Source organism: Ictidomys tridecemlineatus, chromosome 8 (genome assembly GCF_052094955.1).
Source record: "Ictidomys tridecemlineatus isolate mIctTri1 chromosome 8, mIctTri1.hap1, whole genome shotgun sequence".
Classification (NCBI taxonomy): Eukaryota; Metazoa; Chordata; class Mammalia; order Rodentia; family Sciuridae; genus Ictidomys; species Ictidomys tridecemlineatus.
In genome coordinates this window covers 44,033,847-44,054,727 of record NC_135484.1, presented here as the reverse complement: position 1 = coordinate 44,054,727, position 20,881 = coordinate 44,033,847, and the positions used below count along the sequence as shown (strand labels likewise).

The 20,881-nt window shown below is 34.2% G+C and overlaps 1 protein-coding gene across 1 annotated transcript in view; it reads right to left on the bottom strand.

The window, feature by feature from the left end:
- The window catches only part of Cep85l (centrosomal protein 85L), a 160,806-nt gene that overhangs the window by 66,778 nt on the left and 73,147 nt on the right, over window positions 1-20,881 (bottom strand). The window lies entirely within an intron of this gene.

Here is a 20,881-nt window from a genome sequence, read left to right as displayed (position 1 = left end):
TTTGACTGTGTCCACTCCAAAAGATTATGTTGACATCCTAAACCAGAAACCCTCAGAAAGTGACCTTATTTAGGTCCAGGTAGATTAGAGTCAACTTCAGATGAGGTCTTTAGGATGAGCCCTACTCCAACACAATGCATCTTCAGAGAAAGGTGATATTTAGACCCAAACACAGAGGGGAGACTATTTACTAAGAGTCTCAGAAATGGAACATGAAGACATAAGAGGAGATTGAAGTGATACATCTACAAGTCAAGGAATACCAAAGATTGCCAGTAAGCACCATAAACTAGGAAAAAGACATGGGACAGATTTTCCTGCACGGTCCTCAAAAGGAAAACAAATCTGCTAACACCTTGATTCCTAACTTGTGACTTCCAAAACTGTGAGAGATACAATAAATATCTGTTTAAGCCACCCAGTCTGTGATACTTTGTGTGGCTGCTCAAGTAACCTAATGCAATTGTTAAGTCAAATAAAAACATAAGTGGTGCTTTACCATTGAGCTACATCCTCAGTCTTTTTATTTTTTATTTTGCCAAGTTGCTGATGGTATCACTAAATTTCTATGGCAAGCTTAAACGTGAGATCTTCTTGCCTCAGCCTCCCCAGTCTCTGGAGTTATGGGCATGTGATACTGCTACAGTAATATTTTTAACCTTTATTTTTCAAAGAAGCTATTGACAAGGCCTAATAGGCCTTAAGTTTTTTTTTTTAGTTGTGTATGGACAGAATGCCTTTGTTTATCTTATGTGGTACTGAGGCTCAAATCCAATGCCTCACATATGCTAGGCAAGTGCTCTGCCACTGAGCTACAGCCCCAGCCCAAGGCCTAATTCTGAGTAACCTACTAATAATATGACATCAATCAGTCCTATATTATTAACACTTTAAGATAACTATCAAGTAATATTGAGAAGGATGTTTCATGCATGAAATAGGATAAACAGACTAAGAAATCAGTAACAGGAGAGATATTATGTATTGCTGTCAAAAAAGATATTCTGAGCATGACAAGTTTAAGGACAGGTTAATAAAAGATCTTGCTTCTAAATTTTATTCTTCTCCTTACCTAACATGTAACCAGGGCTGATATTCAGCCAGCATGGACCAAAATATGTCCATATATGTTAATGAAATACTTAGTACTTTCATTGTGGTTGGTAATTCACTGCTGCCCAAACCCCCTCATTGTCCTTCCATTCATTATTCCACCCCTCATAATACCCCATAGTTTGACAAAAGAGAGCTACTTTCCAATGTAAAAAGAGAACTTTTATATCCATCCATAAATAGCATATTTTCTGTCTAGTTCTCACACAAGTCAGCACTCCAAAATCCTCCCATCAAAACACTACCTATTGGGCTGGGGATGTGGCTAAGCAGTAGTACGCTCACCTAGCATGCAAGGGTCGCTGGGTTCAATCCTCAGCACCACATACAAATAAAATAAAGATGCTGTGTCCACTGAAAACTAAAAAATAAATATTAAAAAATTCTCTCTCTCTCTCACTAAAAAAAAAAAAACCAACAAAACAAAACACTACCTATAAGTTTGTAATTAAATTGGCAGAGCAAGGATTCAAACCCAGACAGCCCAACAAAATAGAGCCTACTCCAAAGTACTGCATTGTTGTTATTGCTTCTACTACAGCCAAATTGCCTTAGGTATTCCAAATTTTCTTTTGTCATAAGGACTGGGAAAAAAATTTTGAAAGTAATTGTTCTTAGAAGCTAAGAGAGAATTCAGCATTATAAACAAAATGGTTATTTGATTATAAAAGAAATATTCTACTTATTTAAACTCTAATGACTATCAATTTACTAGGAAGTTATTTGATGAAATTTCTTTTGCTAAACTATGGTTCAAGCAGAAGGTTAATAAAACTAGCAAAAATTAAGTGTAACAAAAGTATCAGCAATTTTAAAACTCAACTTGATATATAGAAATATGTAGAATGATATGGTAAGAAATTTACTTAATTTATTGGAGACTAAAAATAAGCATATTTTATTCACATATTAATATGTAAAGTATAAACTACATTATATTAACTTTAATTCAAATACTAATTTACATGTATGTTTGAAGTACTGGATTTTGTATATTGTTACCATGCCTAACAAAAACTTCTGAAGTAGCTTAAGGATTTATGATACCCCCTCCCAAATCACAAAAAAGCTTCCTCCATTTCTGATTACTACCTACCAACAAAGATATGTATCATATTACCTGAAGCTATGCTTCATCTTATTCAGCTTATACTGATTTTCAGTAAGAAAAGTACCTAGGCACTATATGATGATCTCCTCAAGAAGGCATTGACAATACTTTCCACAAGTGATTGGCTAAAAATTTTCCCATGGCTTACAACTCCCTTAAGAAAAACCTTTACTTGTTTTGTTTTAAACACTAGTTGGCATTTAAAAAAAGAGGGATTAAACAGAAGAAACAAGTAGGTCTGCAAGAGGAAGACAGTTGACAACACTACTTGGTTTTAGAGCACTTAAACCACTGGCAGGATGGACTGATAAAGTTCCTGCCAAATACTTTCATGAATATACATGAAAATTTATTCTGATTTGTCTTGATCCATACCCTTTATAAATAAAAAGGACGCAAAATGAACTATGAAAATTAGCAATTAGGAATAAAGAAAAAGGTTGCCTTTCCCTATAATCAGGAAGACAACAATACATAAGAAATATCAAAGTTAGTAGCCATCTTTTTATGATAACCTTTTTCTTACTAAAGTTTACCCTGATTTGTGAGAATAATCACAAGAAAGAGAACAAAGCCACATACTCCAACATTGAGGTAGACTTAAAGGCAAATTTTTACACTTTAAAATAAAGTCAATGTGAAGTCTCAAAAAGCAAGGCAACCATTGTGTCTTTATGATTTTTGCATAAAATAAAAACTGCTACACTACTACGTGGAAAGGGAAGGTAGTTGGCCATAAAACCTTCACACTAGAAGTTACTGAAAAGGAAGTCCAAATAAAAGTTAATTTTTTTTTTCCCATAGTGGACCCAGGTATTATTGGGGTTTGCAATCTATGTTCCTGCACAGGATTGGTTAACATCAACAAAAGACAAGGAAAAGTGGCAATATTATTCTAGGATATAATAAAATCCAGCCCCTCAAAAAAAATCCTTAAATGAAAATAAACTTTAATATTGGTTAAAGATAAAAGTACCAAAAATATAAAATAGCCACAAATCTTTATATATCTAAAGAGTATATGTCATCAAAGGAAAAATGATTTAAAAATAGAGAAATAAATCTACAATGTAATGACCACTTTAGTACATGTCTCTGAAATAGATTAGTTAGAAGATGGTTTGTCAAATATAGTTCACTGGTCTGAAAATTAAACTTGATTTTATATTTTTAAATTAAAAAAATTTTGTAACACAAAATTATAAAAATGAAAAATTCAGTGTACAAAAAGAAAGCATTCATGATCATTCTTCTACATTTTATCTGAGTGCTTTCACAACAAGAAAGCTGAATAGTTGCAACACTTTACACACACATTAAAGAGAGTACTCATGTTTAAAACTAGTGCAAAGAATACTTCAAAACTGTATTGTGGTATATAGCATATCAAAGTATCTAAAAATTCAGATGAAATGGACATGTGTCTAGGAAAATTTAAATTATCAAAAGAAACTCTGGAATAATTATGATAATATCTGAATAATCATAAGAAGGATTGGAAAAAATGAGTCTAAATCTCAAAGTCAAGTAAAAAATTAATGGATAGTTTCTAACAACAAAAATAAAACTTTCAAGAAAGGTAGTAAGGCAGGATTTGAATAACAATGAAACATATTATAAACTAAAAGTTCAAAACAATAATACAACTTCAAGTGGACACAGAAAATTCAAAAGAATACCATTTTTGGCATCACCGAAACTGAATAACATACTTCTAAAAATATATGACTGACCTGAATAAAAATGAAAATATCAAATGCGTGTGATGCAGCTAAAGCAGTAAAGAAAGATAAGTTTCTAGCAGTAAGTACCTACATTAGAAAAAGGGAAAAGCCTTAGTCTAAGCAGCTTCCATCTTTAGAAGCTAGACAATCTACTCAAAGCAAGCAGATGGGAGAAAATAAGTCTAGGAACAGAAATCAGTGATGTTTAAAACAGAAAATAATAGGGAAAAACTAATGTGGGGGGAAAAACCTGACAAACCTCTAACTTCATTAGGAGGTGGGGGGAGAAAAAAACAAATTACCAATATCAGGAAAATCACTACAGATCACAAGATATTAAAAGAATAGTAAGAAAATTACCATGCACATAAATTCAGTAACTTCATTAATAAAATGGGATAAACTTATCAAAAAATACTAAGTACACAAACTCATCTAATATGAAATAGGTAATTTCAATAGTCCTATAAGCTATTAAAGTAAATGAATTTGTATTCTAAAACAAAATTCAGACAGTTTCACTGTGGAATTCTACTAACTGTTTAAAGAATTAATGTCAATGTTAGACAAACTCAGAAAAATTCCCAACTCATATTAGGAGGTACTCTAATTCCCAAACCAGATAAAGAAGTTAAGAAAAAATAAAAACCATAGGTCAATATTCCTCATGAACATAGATATAAAAAAAACTGAACAAAAATCACGAAAACAAATCTAGATTTAGACATACAGATATTATGGCATGAGAGGTATATCCCAGAAATTCAAGTTCAGTTTAGTATGTAAAAATAAATGCAGGGGGGCTACATTTTAACTGATTAATTCAAGGATATTTCAAGCTATTTTCCTAATTTGACTATACTGATGTGAGCTAAGATTTTGTCCCTATTGACATGATAAACACCTATTAAAATGTAAGTTTAGACACATTAGACAAAAATTTTAAAATTTTTTCTTAAATTGTAAACTAAACATAACTTAATAAATTAAATCAGATATCAAAGGAGAGTTTAAATCAGTCATCATGCCCCTTCTTGCAGGTCCCCCCACTCCAGACCAGCGGAGTAAATCTCCGAGGTCTAAGACCCCAAAATCTCCAGCAAACTGATGTCACACATTTTCCTTCCTTTGAAAAACTAAAGTATATCTTCCTAACAGTGGACACTTTCTTTCATGCATGTTGGGCTACTGCCCATGCAGGAGAAAAAGCTAAACATGCCATAAGTCATTTCTTATAATGTTTTGCAACTCTTGGCTTTCCTAATCAAGTAAAAACTGATAATGGTCCATGCTTCGTTAGCAAAACCTTCAAGGGGTTCCTTCAACAATGGCACACTGCCCACATCACTGGAATCCCTCATAATCCTCAGGGACAAGCAATTGTAAAAAGACATAATCATCTTCTAAAGTCTCAACTAATAAAACAAAAAGGGGGAACACTCCCCCCCACCTATGATCAGCTGACAAACTTCCAGCTGAAGATGGCCCTGTTTACTTTCAATACTTTAAATTTGGCCAAAGGTGAACATTTCTCACCTTTCCAAAAACATTGGACCACAACTGTCCCATATCGAATGATCCAAGTCCGATGGAGGGATCCCCTTACAGGGGAATGGAGGAGCCCAGATTCCCTTATTACAGCTAGACGAGGATTCGGCTGTGGTTTTCCTACTACTGAACAAAAGCCTATTTGGGTCCCTACAAGGGACCTCAAATATTGTCCCCCCCGTAGCAGGGGACCCCAATGAGACTAATGAAAACCCAGAAGGCCTTTGCTTTCTGAGGATATTCTTCTCTCTTCTCTTTTTCAGGACCCAAGATGAATTTTACGATATTAATTTTCCTGCTCCCGAGAAGTGTTCTGATGATCAACGCTGGATTTGGTGATCCACATCAAGCTAAAGCCCTTTTACAAAGCATCCAGGGCAACCCCTGTACAGCTTGTGCTATCCTACCATCTGTTCCCCCCTCTAATTGCTATGCTACTCTTAAGACATGTTCAAATGGAAGAATAGCAGTTACCCTTGTACAGGGCAAACAAGCAGGTTGTCCCCTAGAGGCCTTATCCAATGTTTGCTGGCAGGCCCCAAAGGTTACCTCTGTTACTCCAGCTACAAAGGATCCCCCAAATTGCCCATAGGATTGCTCACCCTCAGGGGTCTTCAAGGCCTATACCTATGTCTCTGCCTCTTGCTATGATCAGGCAAGGTTATGCCAACAAAACTCAACCAGATACTGGTCAGGCCAGCCAAACTCCAACACAAGAGCCATTCCATGTCCCTGGCTAACAGACTCCCCTTCCAAGACCTATTGCTGGACGCTCATAGGAATGTCAGATGGCGGTGGGGTACAAGACCTAGCCGGAGATTACGTGGTAAAGAAAACTATGGAAAAAATAATTGAACTCCAGGGTCCTCCTGTTTACCACCCTCTAGTTCTCCCAGCAATTCGGGGAAAGTTACTTCTTGACCCTGAAACACAATCTATCTTACAAGCCACCCTCTTGCTGCTTAACACAACAAATCCCAATTTAGTAGAGGATTGCTGGCTTTGCTTAAAACCAGGTCCATTACAGGTCAATGCTATTCTTATTCACTCCTCACTAACTGAGACCTATTGCCTATTCCTGCCCCCGTCGTCTGGAGTCTGTTTGTCTCCTTTTACTCCTCTGGTCACATGTTTTAGATCTGATCCTTTTCCTGATAATTCCAATAATATAGATGTTGGCCAGATACATTACTCCTTCTGTCAACACAATAATACCATTAATGGTACCCAACTCTGCCCTCCTAATGGTACCGTTTTCATGTGTGGTGGAGAAGCTCTAACCTTTCTCCCACAAAGTTGGACTGGACTCTGTGCTCTCGCCATCATGTTGCCTGACGTTACAATTGTTCCTAATAATCAGAGCCTTCCTGTCCCTACATTAGAACACATTGGGGGAAAAACTAAGAAAGCTATCCAAGCTTTTCCGCTGATCTTGAGTCTCGGAGTAATCACTGGGGCTGGAACCGGCATAGCAGGGCTAGAGATCTCTTTCCACTTTTATAAGATTTTATCCCAACAACTGATTGATGACTTACAAGCTGTAGCAAGTACTATCTTGGACCTCCAAGCACAATTAGACTCCCTAGCTGCAGTGGTTTTACAAAATCCCAGGGGACTTGACCTCTTAACTGCTGAGAAGGGAGGATTATGTCTTTTCTTACAGGAAGAATGCTGCTTTTATGCCAACCCATCGAGGATCGGAAATAGTCCAAGATAAAGTAAAATGGCTACAAGAAGATCTCGAGAAGCGGAGAAAAGAATTACAAGCCAACTTTCTCTGGACGGGGCTACATGGGTGGTTGCCCTACCTCTTACCTTTCCTTGGGCCCATTCTCTCGCTGCTTCTACTCTTTACCTTTGGGCCCTACATTGCTAATAATTCAATTTATTCAAAGTAGGATAGAATCAATTCAACTCCTGACTGTTCAGGTGCAATACCAGAGACTCAACAAACAGAACACCCATAGCCTTTTAGGGGTCCAGCAAGTCCCTCCTCTTAATCATCTCCTGAGGCCAATGACAGGTAAGATCCAATTGCAATGGTACCAACCTAAGACAGGGGGCTGACGCCTTAAGGTCAGCTTATCCGATGACGGGTAAGAACCATGTGCAGTATCGGACAACCTAAGACAGGGGCTTTACCCACTGGCGCTTTAAAACAAATAAAAAAGGGGGAATTGTTGGGACCTCTGCTGACCATGGAAGTGCAATCGCTGGGGAAAAAGAAATCCCCAGTCTTGTGATTCTGGTTTTGTGATTCTCCATGTATTTGACAGTTAGAGCTTGAGAAATGGCTTCCATATATGTGCCTGAACGGCCCCAAGATATGGCTTCTGCAACACAAAGAATAACTCCCCAGCAACGGGGCACACATACCTAATGGGGTATTTTTTCTGTAACTGGGTAATGGGGCTCTGTTTCTGTAACTGGGGTGCCTGGGCTACCCCAACCTGGGGGACTCTCCATCTCTGATTGGCCCCTGCCTTTGTCCCCCGCTCCTTCTCCTCTCTCTAAATAAGTCCTCTCCCTCCACAATAAACTGAGTTGCTGCGCCATCTTGGCTGACTCAACTCCCAACTCGGTGTGATTTTTGCCAGGCAGGGTGGTGGGCGGGTCGCTCACCCTCTCACTCAGCCAGAGACACTCACTAGCTGGTCTAGTGATTCTCCTCAACCTCTGTCGGAAGGGCAGTTCCAACATAGGTCAATATTCCTCATGAACATAGATATAAAAAAATGAACAAAAATCATGAAAACAACTCTAGGTTTAGACATACAGATATTATGGCATGAGAGGTATATCCCAGAAATTCAAGTTCAGTTTAGTATGTAAAAATAAATGCAGGGGGACTGGGGTTGTGGCTTAGCAGTACAGCACTCGTCTCACATGTGAGAGGCCCTGTGTTCAATCCTTAGCACCTCATAAAAATAAATAAAGCAAAATAAAGGTATTGTGTCCAACTAATATGTATATATATATACACATACATACATATGAATGCAGGCTCACTACATTAATAGACTATTTTTTAAAATATTACTGGACTAGTAAACAACTTTTAGCAAGACTGTACAATTCAAGATAAATACTTTAAATTTAATCATATTGTTATATGCTTACAATAAAAATTGGTAATGTAAAATTCTGATCATTATGAATTAAAAATATTAAATGCTCAGGAATAAAAAGTTAAGAAATTGGGTGTAAGATTTATATACTGATAAAAGATCATTAAAAAATTATAGGAAACCTTTTGGAAAGAAGAGATGTAATCAAATTCCATGCATATATCATTTAGTCCTATAAAATGCATACTTTGTAAAAATGCATATTTTTGTTAATAACTCAATAAAATTTATTTTCCCACAAGTAATTCTAGGTAAATATTTATATGCATTCCATTTGACAATACTGGAAGCAGAAAGAACTTATCATAGTAACTTTAAAACAATCAAAGCAATGAATAAGTAATTGTGGTAAATGTGTAAAATAGAATACTACACAGCAATAAAACAGACCTATTATACTACATGGCATGGATCAAATTTAGAGACACTGTACTAAGCAAAAGAATCCTGACAAAATCATGTTTACTTGATAATAAAAGTGAGAACAGTGGAAACAGATGAGATATAGGGTGTTGCTGTATGGACTAAGACACCCAAATTAAGCTTAATGGGCACTGGAAACTTTGTTTCTTTCTTTTTTTTTAAAGAGAGAGAGAGAGAGAGAGAGAGAGAGAGAGAATTTTTTAATATTTACTTTTTAGTTTTCGGCAGACACAACATCTTTGTTTGTATGTGGTGCTGAGGATCAAACCCGGGCTGCACGCATGCCAAGCAAGTGCGCTACCACTTGAGCCACCTTCCCAGCCCAGGAAACTTTGTTTCTTGAACAGTGGTTATCAGGTAAGCATGTGTGTATGAAATAAAAATGACATTAAAATTACATTTAAGATTAATAAAACTATGCGATTGATTGTATGTCAGGCTTCAACAAAAACAAAGCATATAATAACCACAAGAAATCTGCACTTTATTTTACTCGTATTTCCTAAAGGAAAACACTCAGGTCATCGAGGTACACTGTAGATGACAGAATGAACTGTACAGATATGATTTTCTATCTCTTCATCACTTTAGTGCTATCTTACAACTGCAAAGAGTCATGAGATAAAAGGCAAGATAAAATAATGTACACCAAGAACACAAGAATAAAATTGATAACAACCTACAAAAGTTGGCTCTTAAGAGCTGTCAATACCTTAGGAGAACAAAGAGGATTTCTATTAAGGCAGTGGATAATTTGCTCCCTAAAATGGAAATGAAGAAAGTATTTTATATTCAAATAACCTCTCCCCTATAACCCATTAGTAATACACTATTTTCTCAGGTAGTTAGAAAACAAAATTTCTTACTGGCCAGAGCAATTAGACAGACAAAAGAAATTAAAAGCATTAAGATAGGAAAAGAAGAACTTAAATTATCACTATTTGCAGATGATATGATCCTATACCTAGAAGACACAAAAGGGTCTACAAAAAACTACTAGAGCTAATAAATGAATTCAGCAAGTAGCAGGATATAAAATCAACATGCATAAATCAAAGGCATGTCTGTATATCAGCGACAAATCTTCTGAACTGGAAATGAGGAAAACCACCCCATTCACAATATCCTCAAAAAAAAAAAAAAATACTTGGGAATCAACCTAACAAAAGAGGTGAAAGATTTATACAATGAAAACTACAGAACCCTAAAGAGAGAAATAGAAGAAGATCTTAGAAGATGGAAAAATATATCCTGTTCATGGATAGGCAGAACTAACATCATCAAAATGGCGCTATTACCAAAAGTTCTCTATAGGTTCAATGCAATGCCAATCAAAATCCCAACGGCATTTCTTGCAGAAATAGATAAAGCAATCATGAAATTCATATGGAAAAATAAAAGACCCAGAATAGCTAAAGCAATTCTAAGCAGGAAGTGTGAATCAGGAGGTATAGCGATACCAGATTTCAAACTGTACTACAGAGCAATAGTAACAAAAACAGCATGTTACTGGTACCAAAACAGGCAGGTGGACCAGTGGTACAGAATAAAGGACACAGAAACCAATCCACAAAATTACAACTATCTTATATTCAATAAAGGGGCTAAAAGCATGCAATGGAGGAAGGATAGCATCTTCAACAAATGGTGCTGGGAAAACTGGAAATCCATATGCAACAAAATGAAGCTGAATCCCTTTCTCTCACCATGCACAAAAGTTAACTCAAAATGGATCAAGGAGCTTGATATCAAATCAGAGATTCTGCGTCTGATAGAAGAAAAAGTTGGCTCCGATCTACATATTGTGGGGTCGGGCTCCAAATTCCTTAATAGGACACCCATAGCACAAGAGTTAAAAACAAGAATCAACAAATGGGACTTACTCAAACTAAAAAGTTTTTTCTCAGCAAGAGAAACAATAAGAGAGGTAAATAGGGAGCCTACATCCTGGGAACAAATCTTTACTCCTCACACTTCAGATAGAGCCCTAATATCCAGAGTATACAAAGAACTCAAAAAATTAGACAATAAGATAACAAATAACCCAATCAACAAATGGGCCAAGGACCTGAACAGACACTTCTCAGAGGAGGACATACAATCAATCAACAAGTACATGAAAAAATGCTCACCATCTCTAGCAGTCAGAGAAATGCAAATCAAAACCACCCTAAGATACCATCTAACACCAGTAAGATTGGCAGACATTATGAAACAAGTGACACCAAACAACAAGTGCTAGTGAGGATGTGGGGAAAAGGGTACACTTGTACATTGCTGGTGGGACTGCAAACTGGTGTGGCCAATTTGGAAAGCAGTATGGAGATTCCTGGGAAAGCTGGGAATGGAACCACCATTTGACCCAGCTATTGCCCTTCTTGGACTATTCCCTGAATATCTTAAAAGAGCATACTATAGGGATACTGCTACATCGATGTTCATAGCAGCACAATTCACAATAGCTAGACTGTGGAACCAACTTAGATGCCCTTCAATAGATGAATGGATTAAAAAACTGTGGCATTTATACACAATGGAGTATTACTCAGCACTAAAAAATGACAAAATCATGGAATTTGCAGGGAAATGGATGGCATTAGAGCAGATTATGCTAAGTGAAGCTAGCCAATCCCTAAAAAACAAATGCCAAATGTCTCCTTTGATATAAGGAGAGCAACTAAAAACAGAACAGGGAGGAAGAGCATGAGAAAAAGATTAACATTAAATAGGGACGAGAGGTGGGAGGGAAAGGGAGAGAGAAGGGAAATTGCATGGAAATGGAAGGAGACCCTCATTATTATACAAAATTACATATAAGAAGATGTGAGGGGAAAGGGAAAAAAATCAAGGGAGAGAAATGAATTACAGTAGATGGGATAGAGAGAGAAGATGGGAGGGGATGAGAGCGGGGATAGTAGAGGATAGGAAAGATAGCAGAACACGACAGTCACTAGTATGGCAATATGTAAAAACGTGGATGTGTAACCAATGTGATTCTGCAATCTGTATATGGGGTAAAAATGGGAGTTCATAACCCACTTGAATCAAATGTATGAAATATGATATATCAAGAGCTTTGTAATGTTTTGAACAACCAATAAAATTTTAAAAAAGAAAATATATTTTCAAAATAAAAAGAAAACAGAATTTCTATTCAATAAACTCTTACCTGGCCAAGAGACATATTTCGTGGTATATACGGTACTAAAATGCATATTTTTAACAAATTCCAGAAAACCTAGCTTGTTTGATAGAAAAACATATATCAAATTCATATGCTGATGAAATAGAAACTTCTTGTTATGCTGTTCTTCTGAGAATTTCAAGTAGTCAATCAGGTTTCTAACTTGACAGTAGCCAATATAAGTAATCAAGGAGAATGTAATTTAAACTTATGAATATAGATTTACATTTATAGCTTATAAATAATAAAACTTTTTGCATGAACATGAAATATACAAAGGTAATTATAAAGGCTTGTAACTGTCAGCAAATTAAAGAACAAATAATTTCATAAAGGTAATATTTCAAAATTTATATGGATAAAATAAAGACACAAGTAATCATTTGATAGATCTGTCTGGTAGTTGCCAAACTCAGGGAAAGGAGATAATTCTTCATTTAGATGTTTTATCTAAAAATGCACAAGACACACTGTTCTTCAGAAAACATTAATTACTTGCCAAAGAAGAATCATAACTCTTTATATGTAGGTCCTAACCTTATAAATTTATAGATCCAGAAGACATGTATAGGTACTTCTTATTGGAAAATACAGTTCCACTCTCATAATTGAACAAGGAGAGTGGCCATCTACAACAATCCCAAACACATGATACTTAGATGAGACCCAGATGCTATGAAGAGTTGCCAAAATATGTCGCTTAATGGCCAAACATGCTTCTAACAAAAGTTTACTATAGTGCAGTTGAAAATAGCTCAAAATTCCTTGGCCCAGACAAATACTGTTAAATTTAGATGATCCAGTGCTACCACACTTAACTGGAATACAACCTCTGCAATCATTGAGTTTGTTATCTCTCTCTCCTTCATTTGCCTTTGTCCTCAAGCTCATGCATCACTCACAACATGTCAAACAACACAGTAAATCTTCCTGTTTCCTGGAACAGTCTATCTGAAGAGATATTCTACAAGTACCTTTGGTAAAAGAATTATGTACCTCACCCAAAAGTAAATAAATTCATAAAGCTCATTAATGCAGATGAAAATAAAGTATGAATAATTTAGAACTTAAAATTTCATTAATCAAAAAATGTGAATTATATTATTAATAAAGTAACTAGGCATTTAACAGAAAATATGTATCTTAATGAAGCCTGTGTTATTATTTGTGGAGTACACTGTTAAATATTTTCTCTAAACAAAAAGAAAAAAAACAACAAAAAAAACCTTAAAAATTCTATCAGTAATCCCTTCCTCAGTGCTCCATTATAAATGGAAGTCTTAATGTGAATCCTAAAAATCTGAATTATAGAAAGATCTGTTTTTAATAATCTCATTAAATTTATTTTTTAAACTAACTCCATAATATTCTCCTATCCTCAAATTATTTTTTGAAGTTTTAAAAAATCAAATATATTGAGTGACTTCAAGGATAAAAAGATCCTGAAAAAAATGATTAAAAGAAACTATTAAGAAATATATTTTTTCCTATATTAAAGTATATTTTATATGTATATGAAAATAAAGAGAACCTTACAAGAATTTCTGATTTCTATCATGCAAAGCAACTAAATTATTATTAACTCTTGTTACTTGGGGATATTTTTCCTCTCAAAAATCAATTTAGGGGGCTGGGAATGTGGCTCAGGCGGTAGCGCGCTCGCTCGTCTGGCATGCGTGTGGCCCGGGTTCAATCCTCAGCACCACATACCAACAAAGATGTTGTGTCCGCCGAGAACTAAAAATAAAAAATAAAAATTCTCTCTCTCTCTTAAAAAAAATAAATAAAAATCAATTTAGTTTTGTCTACATGCTAGCATTATCATGCTTTTAAAAATGTCAACAATGAAAAGATCCATCCATGAAACATGATTTCATTATAGTCAGAATGCAAAATTGATGGAGGGAAATGATATAGCCAAGATTGAGAACCACATACAGTAGTGCAGGTCTGTAATCCCTGCTGAGGCAGGAGGATCACAAATTCCAGGCTAGTCCCAGCAATTTAGTAACACTCTCTCTGTCTCAGAAAAAAATGTAAAACAACTATCTTAGTGGTAGGGCACTTGCCTGTGTGAGAGGCCCTGGGTTTGATCCCCAGTACTGGGGTGGAGGGTGTTGAATAAATCACTTTCCTTAACCAAACCCATAGAGATTAAGTAAAACAAATGAAGCTTAAGCCTTCAAATTAAAGTCAATCATGAATTTTACTTATAAAACAAATAGAATGTAGCCTTTTCCACAACTTTCATTGATCTAATATAGTTTTTAAACTTAAGATAAAATATACTAACAGTAGAATTTAATGAATAGATGCCTTGTAATGAAAAAACTGAACAGCTATCAATAACTAGCAGTGAAACTGAGTAAAAGAAAGAAAAACCATTAAGGATATAATTGATAATTCATGAAATAGATTACTATGAAATCTATCACACTGAAGTATTTAATAAAACGTGGGTCTGTTTTGCATCTTGCCCAATATTATAAATAACAAATGTATAAAGAGTGTAGAACTAGCTTCTATGAAATCAGAACTGTAACACAAGTGTTAACATTTATTTTTAAAAATCAGTTTATAAAAATGTTTTAACAATTTATGAATTTTTGCCTTATTTGTCTATTAAGAGATAATAGAAAAAAATAATAAAAATGCTCTGGGACCAAAGTACTCCATACATTATTTAAACACATATCAAATAATTTTTCTGAAATACAAGATGAATTATTAATGGTGGTTATTTTTCATTACTGCAATTATGTGTCATTACCATTTTCTTCTATATGTTTACTGTTTTAAAAATGTTAAGTCAACAATGGGAATTCTTCTCAGGATAGAATTGTTGAATAGAATTTAAATAGCTCCCTGTGTGGTTAGGACATAAAATAGAAGCAAGTTGATTGTTGATACTTAACTTTGTGCATGGTACCAGTTTATTTTTGTTTCTACTTCTTTTAATTTCACTCTTTAAAAACTAAAGAGTTTATTTTAAACTAGAAAAACTGTCAAAACATTTCATGTGCACTTTTTTAATCCCCAGAGTCTACATCTGGCCCTTTACAGTCAACAAAAACAGGACAAGTACACCTAGAATTCTGCAGGTATATTCTCAGACTTTAAGACAATCCCAAACTGTTTCCAAAAGCACAGAGAGGTATTATAATTAGAGTGACTTAATAATAATTATAACAGCAGCTTCTTTCCCAGTTTAATCTGTATCACCATAAATTAGATTTTACTCTTTTATATCCCCTTATACTCAAGCACAATACCTGACAATATTTACTAAATACCAATTTATTTGTGGAGATTTCTGTAGAAGGTTAGCATCCCCCAAGTTATTAGTACTTAAAATTTCTATTGTCATGTTATATTTGTGCACACACAAATAAGTAACAAGTCCCATCATTATGAATAATTATATGCACTTATGTGAAAAATATCTCTTGACTTTTTCACAGCAGTGATACATACAATGAAATGAAATCTACCCTTTAAAGATTATAGCTCAAAGATCAGTCCACAGAGTTCTATTTGGAAAAAAAAAAATATTTTCAGGCCCTTGAGGTCTAGTTTCATTTCTGTCAGACCCAGGGAATCTTAGATTAATCTGTATAACTAATTTCAGTTTGGTATAAAGTAGATGAAGTTGAAGGACAGACTTCAGTGGCCATACTGTATTCTATTGGAAGTATAACATTTCAAAAATGCTTTTTGATTCTCTAATATTCACATGCACTACATAGATTCATAATTATCCAAGACTATATTTTTTGATACTTTATTTTTTTTCAAGTTAGATTTTTAAAAATCAATGTCCTAATGCTAGAGTCAACAATAAACTTTTTAGATATTCATGGCCCTAATTAAAGAACAGACTTGTAAAAAAAAAATACTTTAACAGAGCAGCCTAATAAATGGGTTGCCAAAGGTATTATCTTGATCTTAATGCTAGGGCTGGTCCTAGAACCCCCCTCTATCTATATCCACCTCAACAGCAAATGAGAATAACAGATGATGATGTTTCATGTAAGTTTTTAAATTTGTAGGCAGGTTAATGAAGAATACAGCTTTATGTAAACTATCAAAGACAAGTACAACTCCCAGTACATTAATTGAACTGCTGGTATAGAGTTAAATGTCTAGTGGGTTTAAAAATTTTTCCCACTGGAACATGATTTATATCTCTTGTTTTATAATACGAACCCCATATCCCAAATCTATCTGTATAACCTTTTCTGCTGAAAAATCAAGGGTCAGTTGTACTAATATTTCACAAACAAGATAGCTAAAGTAGAGCAGCAATTATGCTTTAGAAATTCTCTTGAAATAATCAAAGACTTCAAATAAAAGCACATACCTAAATTAAGGTACTATTACTTTCTCCATTCTTAGTGCAAGCACACATTTCAAAAGGCTCACAGATCTCAACTAAAAATATGACTCCTTTGGTTGCTGGTATGGACCAGTTCTGTTTCTGGTTGTTTATTGTCTGAGTCTATCCTCACAAAAACACACACACAAAAAAAAAGCAAAACAAAACAAAAAACTACTTAATTCATTCTGTCAAAAAAGTTACTCCATCTAAAATAAGATACAACCAACTAACACTCGGATTTCAAATACAAATCTCCCATTGAAACTCATTTAAGAACTAACATTTAGTAATGAAAACTTTATAGACCCCAGAGGCAAAGACAGAGAAATTGAACTCTTGTTCATCACAGTATTTTTTTTACAGTTTTTAATGGCAAAAATTACACATAATCTAATACCTAGTGAGAGTAATTCAACAAATTATAGTACATATAACACTCAAAAATACCATTTTTATACTAAAAATAAGTCACTACAATTTGTAATACATTTTTATTATATAATCACATGAAAAATTAAAACATAATAAGAATAATCATTCTTAAATGCAAATACTATTTTGAGGATTTAAAATAAGTTTTTTAAAATTTAAATACACAAGGCAAGGATATGTATCACTTATTCTAGTACACTAACTAGCAACTAGTAACTGGTAATTTGACTAAAGAAATCAATGAAGAACTGACTTCTAGGAAATTCACATGCTTAAGTATTTTAACAAAGCTCACTTAAATATTGTGAAAATCATCAAGGAAGGCAAGTGAGAGAAAGACAAGAATGACAATTGAAATTCAGCAACTGATTAAAAAGCTATGAGGGACAAACAACATCATATGTCAAAGTGTGGACAAATTAAAAGAAACTAGGTGCAAGTAAAATCTCAGTTTTTCAGGACCAATTGATAAGAGCAAAGGAATCACTTTATCTAAAATCTCTGAGGGACTTTATTCTCTCATCTCTATTTTTTCAATTTATCCTTTTAAGAGTTCACTTGTAGTGGAAAATTAATTCTCTTAAATATCCACTGACTCTAAAAATAGAATTTTAAGGGATAAGTATTGTAGGGAAGCTTTTAAAAAAATAGTTTCTATTCCTGACATTCATGACAAAGAAAACATACTAGAAAATGCAGAAAGTCCCCCATGCAACTTAAGACTTTTCCGAATTACAAGATGTTCACTTATTACTTATGTAACTAAAGACCAAAAACAAAAAATCAGAACTATTTCTGAACAATAAAAGCATTACAGAAGAATTTTTAAAAGGAACTGATTCTAGATATAACAACACATAACTGCAGATATCAAACCATTATGGTAGGAATAAATGACAATAGCCACATGAGGAAAAGACATTTGTATATAAAGTTAAGGTATTTAGTCCTGAAGGAGAAATTAACACAATGGAAAGTTCTCAGCAAATATAGCAATCAAATTTGCATTTGAAAAAAACAACTTGCATATCAGGGTGAAGAATGACTAGAAAGTTAAGTGAGAAACAGTTAATACACTTCTAGAAAAGTTCAAAGGACAGCTGATAAGACTATGGGAACAAAGATTTATATTCATAATCTGCACTTGATTTCTTATTGAATGGGGAGTCCAGTAAAAGATAAAGGGAGAAAACCAAAATTTCAATTTTGTATAATAAAATAAGTTACAGTACCACCACAAACAATCGAATGCACAGGCTCAAGGAAGTTTTGGTGTCAAATACAACGATAACATATTTAAACACTGAACTGAATTGGAATATTCTTTTTATTTACATATTCATTTATTCAGGTACCAGGACATTTATGTATGAATGTTTTTATGTATGTATGTATCTGGAATTGAACCTGGGGGCACTTAACCACTGAGCTGTATGCTCAGCCCTTTTTCATATTTTATTTTGAGACAGGGTCTCACTAGGTTGCTTCAGGGCCTCATCAAGTCCCTGAGGCTTTAAATTTGATATCTTCCTGAGCCATTGGAATCAGGAAGATGTCAAATTTAATATGCACCATCACACCCATTGAGTTGGAATATTCTTAATGAAAGAGAATCATGATGTACAGAATATTTTTTTTAAAAGAGAGAGTGAGAGAGGGAGAGAGAGAAAGAGAGAGAATATTAATATTTATTTTTTAGTTATTGGCGGACACAACATCTTTGTATGTGGTGCTGAGAATCGAACCCGGGCCACACGCATGCCAGGCGAGCGCGTTACCGCTTGAGCCACATCCCCAGCCCCTGTACAGAATATTTTGAAGCAAATATTCTAGAGACTTGAGGGTTAGTTAGTTTTTTGTTGTTAAATTTGTTGTATGAGGTATGTACATTTCTTTTTCTTATTTTGGCTTTGGTTCTGTCAGCTTTCTTTGTATAAAATATGCTGTTCTCTTAGAAGCCATAAGTCATACTGCTTCTTATTATATGTGCTCATTTAACTCAAGTCTGAATTTCCTTGTTCTGGTGTTAAACTGCACAAATAGGAAACTTTCAAATGTTAAAAGTTTTATTTCCATATTACTTGTATACTGATAAACAAGTATCAGCATGCGGTAGTGTTTCTACTACTTAGGATATGTTTTATAAATTTTACAAAAATTGTCCAAAACTACATGAACTCTCATTTTTAAACTGTCTGGCCTTTCTTGATATATCTTCCCCATTTCTAATTGGAATATTTAATAAGAAAAGAAATTCTGCCTAGAATTCAGACAGTTATAAAAAAAATAAAATGTTTGGGTCTTCATTTATATTTAATAAATCAATTCTAAAAGTGAACTCACTTCCTCCAAATAATCTTAATAATCTGGAGTGTTTTTTTTTTCTACTTGAAGAAAAACCCTATTATCTTTTCCCTTTTGCCCTAAGGAGGGAGTTCTTATCCTTTCTGTCTTAGACCACTATTCTCATTCTCATTTTTGCTTGAAAGTTTTTCTCAATTAATCCTTACTTAGACAGCTATAAAATTTAAGGGAGAAATTCTCAAACTTTTAATAGAAAAGTACCCTAAAGACTTAGGTAACATCTTTCTTGCAGGTATATATATGTCATCCCCTCAAATACTTTAAATCACACACACAAAAAAAAAATCATTCAAAGCTTGCATGTTACTCTTATTTATCTGTCTAAATATTAATAATGGTTTAATTTAGTTACCATTTAATTCAACTTCTCAGAAAAACTGGTCTACCTTAAAGCTTCTTTGACTACCTGACATACCACTACAAATTGAGAGTTCAAATACCCAGTGCAAAACATTAGATACTCATGATATTTGTTACATAAAGAATATAAACACTTATAGGGAACAAAAAATGTCTCAGAACTATATAAAAACAAAAAAACCTAAATTAATCCAGAAACCAAAATAACTATTTTCTTGAATGAGGAGAATAGGGAGAACATGGCAAGATCATATGGTTACATATGAGTTATTGTCAGTACACTGGCTTTGGGTGATGGTTCCACAGGGGCTTGTTACTAAATTAGCAAAAATAAAATTAAAATTAAATTCACACTATCACAGATCAATGTTAACAATTATAAGTACCAAGGACTATTATGAATCAAATTATGAAATAAAATTACCTTAATTTTTAAAAAGGCTCAGTTCAGGAAAGCATGAACTTACAGTATGACCTCCCTTCACATTTAATCTTTAAATATGTTTATATTTTAAAACAACGAGAGAAAAAAATATTTTCTTGATTATTCTACTCTTATGTGTCCTAATCATTCATCTCCCCCCCTCTTTCTCATCATATTGAGTTTAAAGTTGAGAAGGATTTCTGAACTGTACCTAATATTTCTGTAGGATAACACAGAACCACCTGGCAATCTTTCTCTATCCCTACTTTATTAACTTATTCAATCCTTCATTCAATGAGTATTAAAGAATCACTATGGTTCAGATCTACACAAGGTACCATAAAAAAAAAACAAAACCAAAGCACAAATGAGTTACTGAATTGAAGAATTTATAGTTTGCCAACACTGTATGGCATAAGACAGGGAAAGCTTCACAGAAGAGATAAACTTTAATGGGGATAGGGTTGATAAGGAAGACATTCCTACAAAAAATACCAAGGCTTAAAATAGAACAGTAACCTGTTCAGAGGGTCACAGGGAGTTCTACACAGCCAGATCAAAGGACACAAAGGAATGTGATAACAGACAAAACAAGAAAGATAGGCCTAAAATACCAACATGAAAATATCTCAGTCTTTCGGAAAACTCAATCTAGGGCTGTCTCATAAAACTACAGAAATAGCCTCTAATAC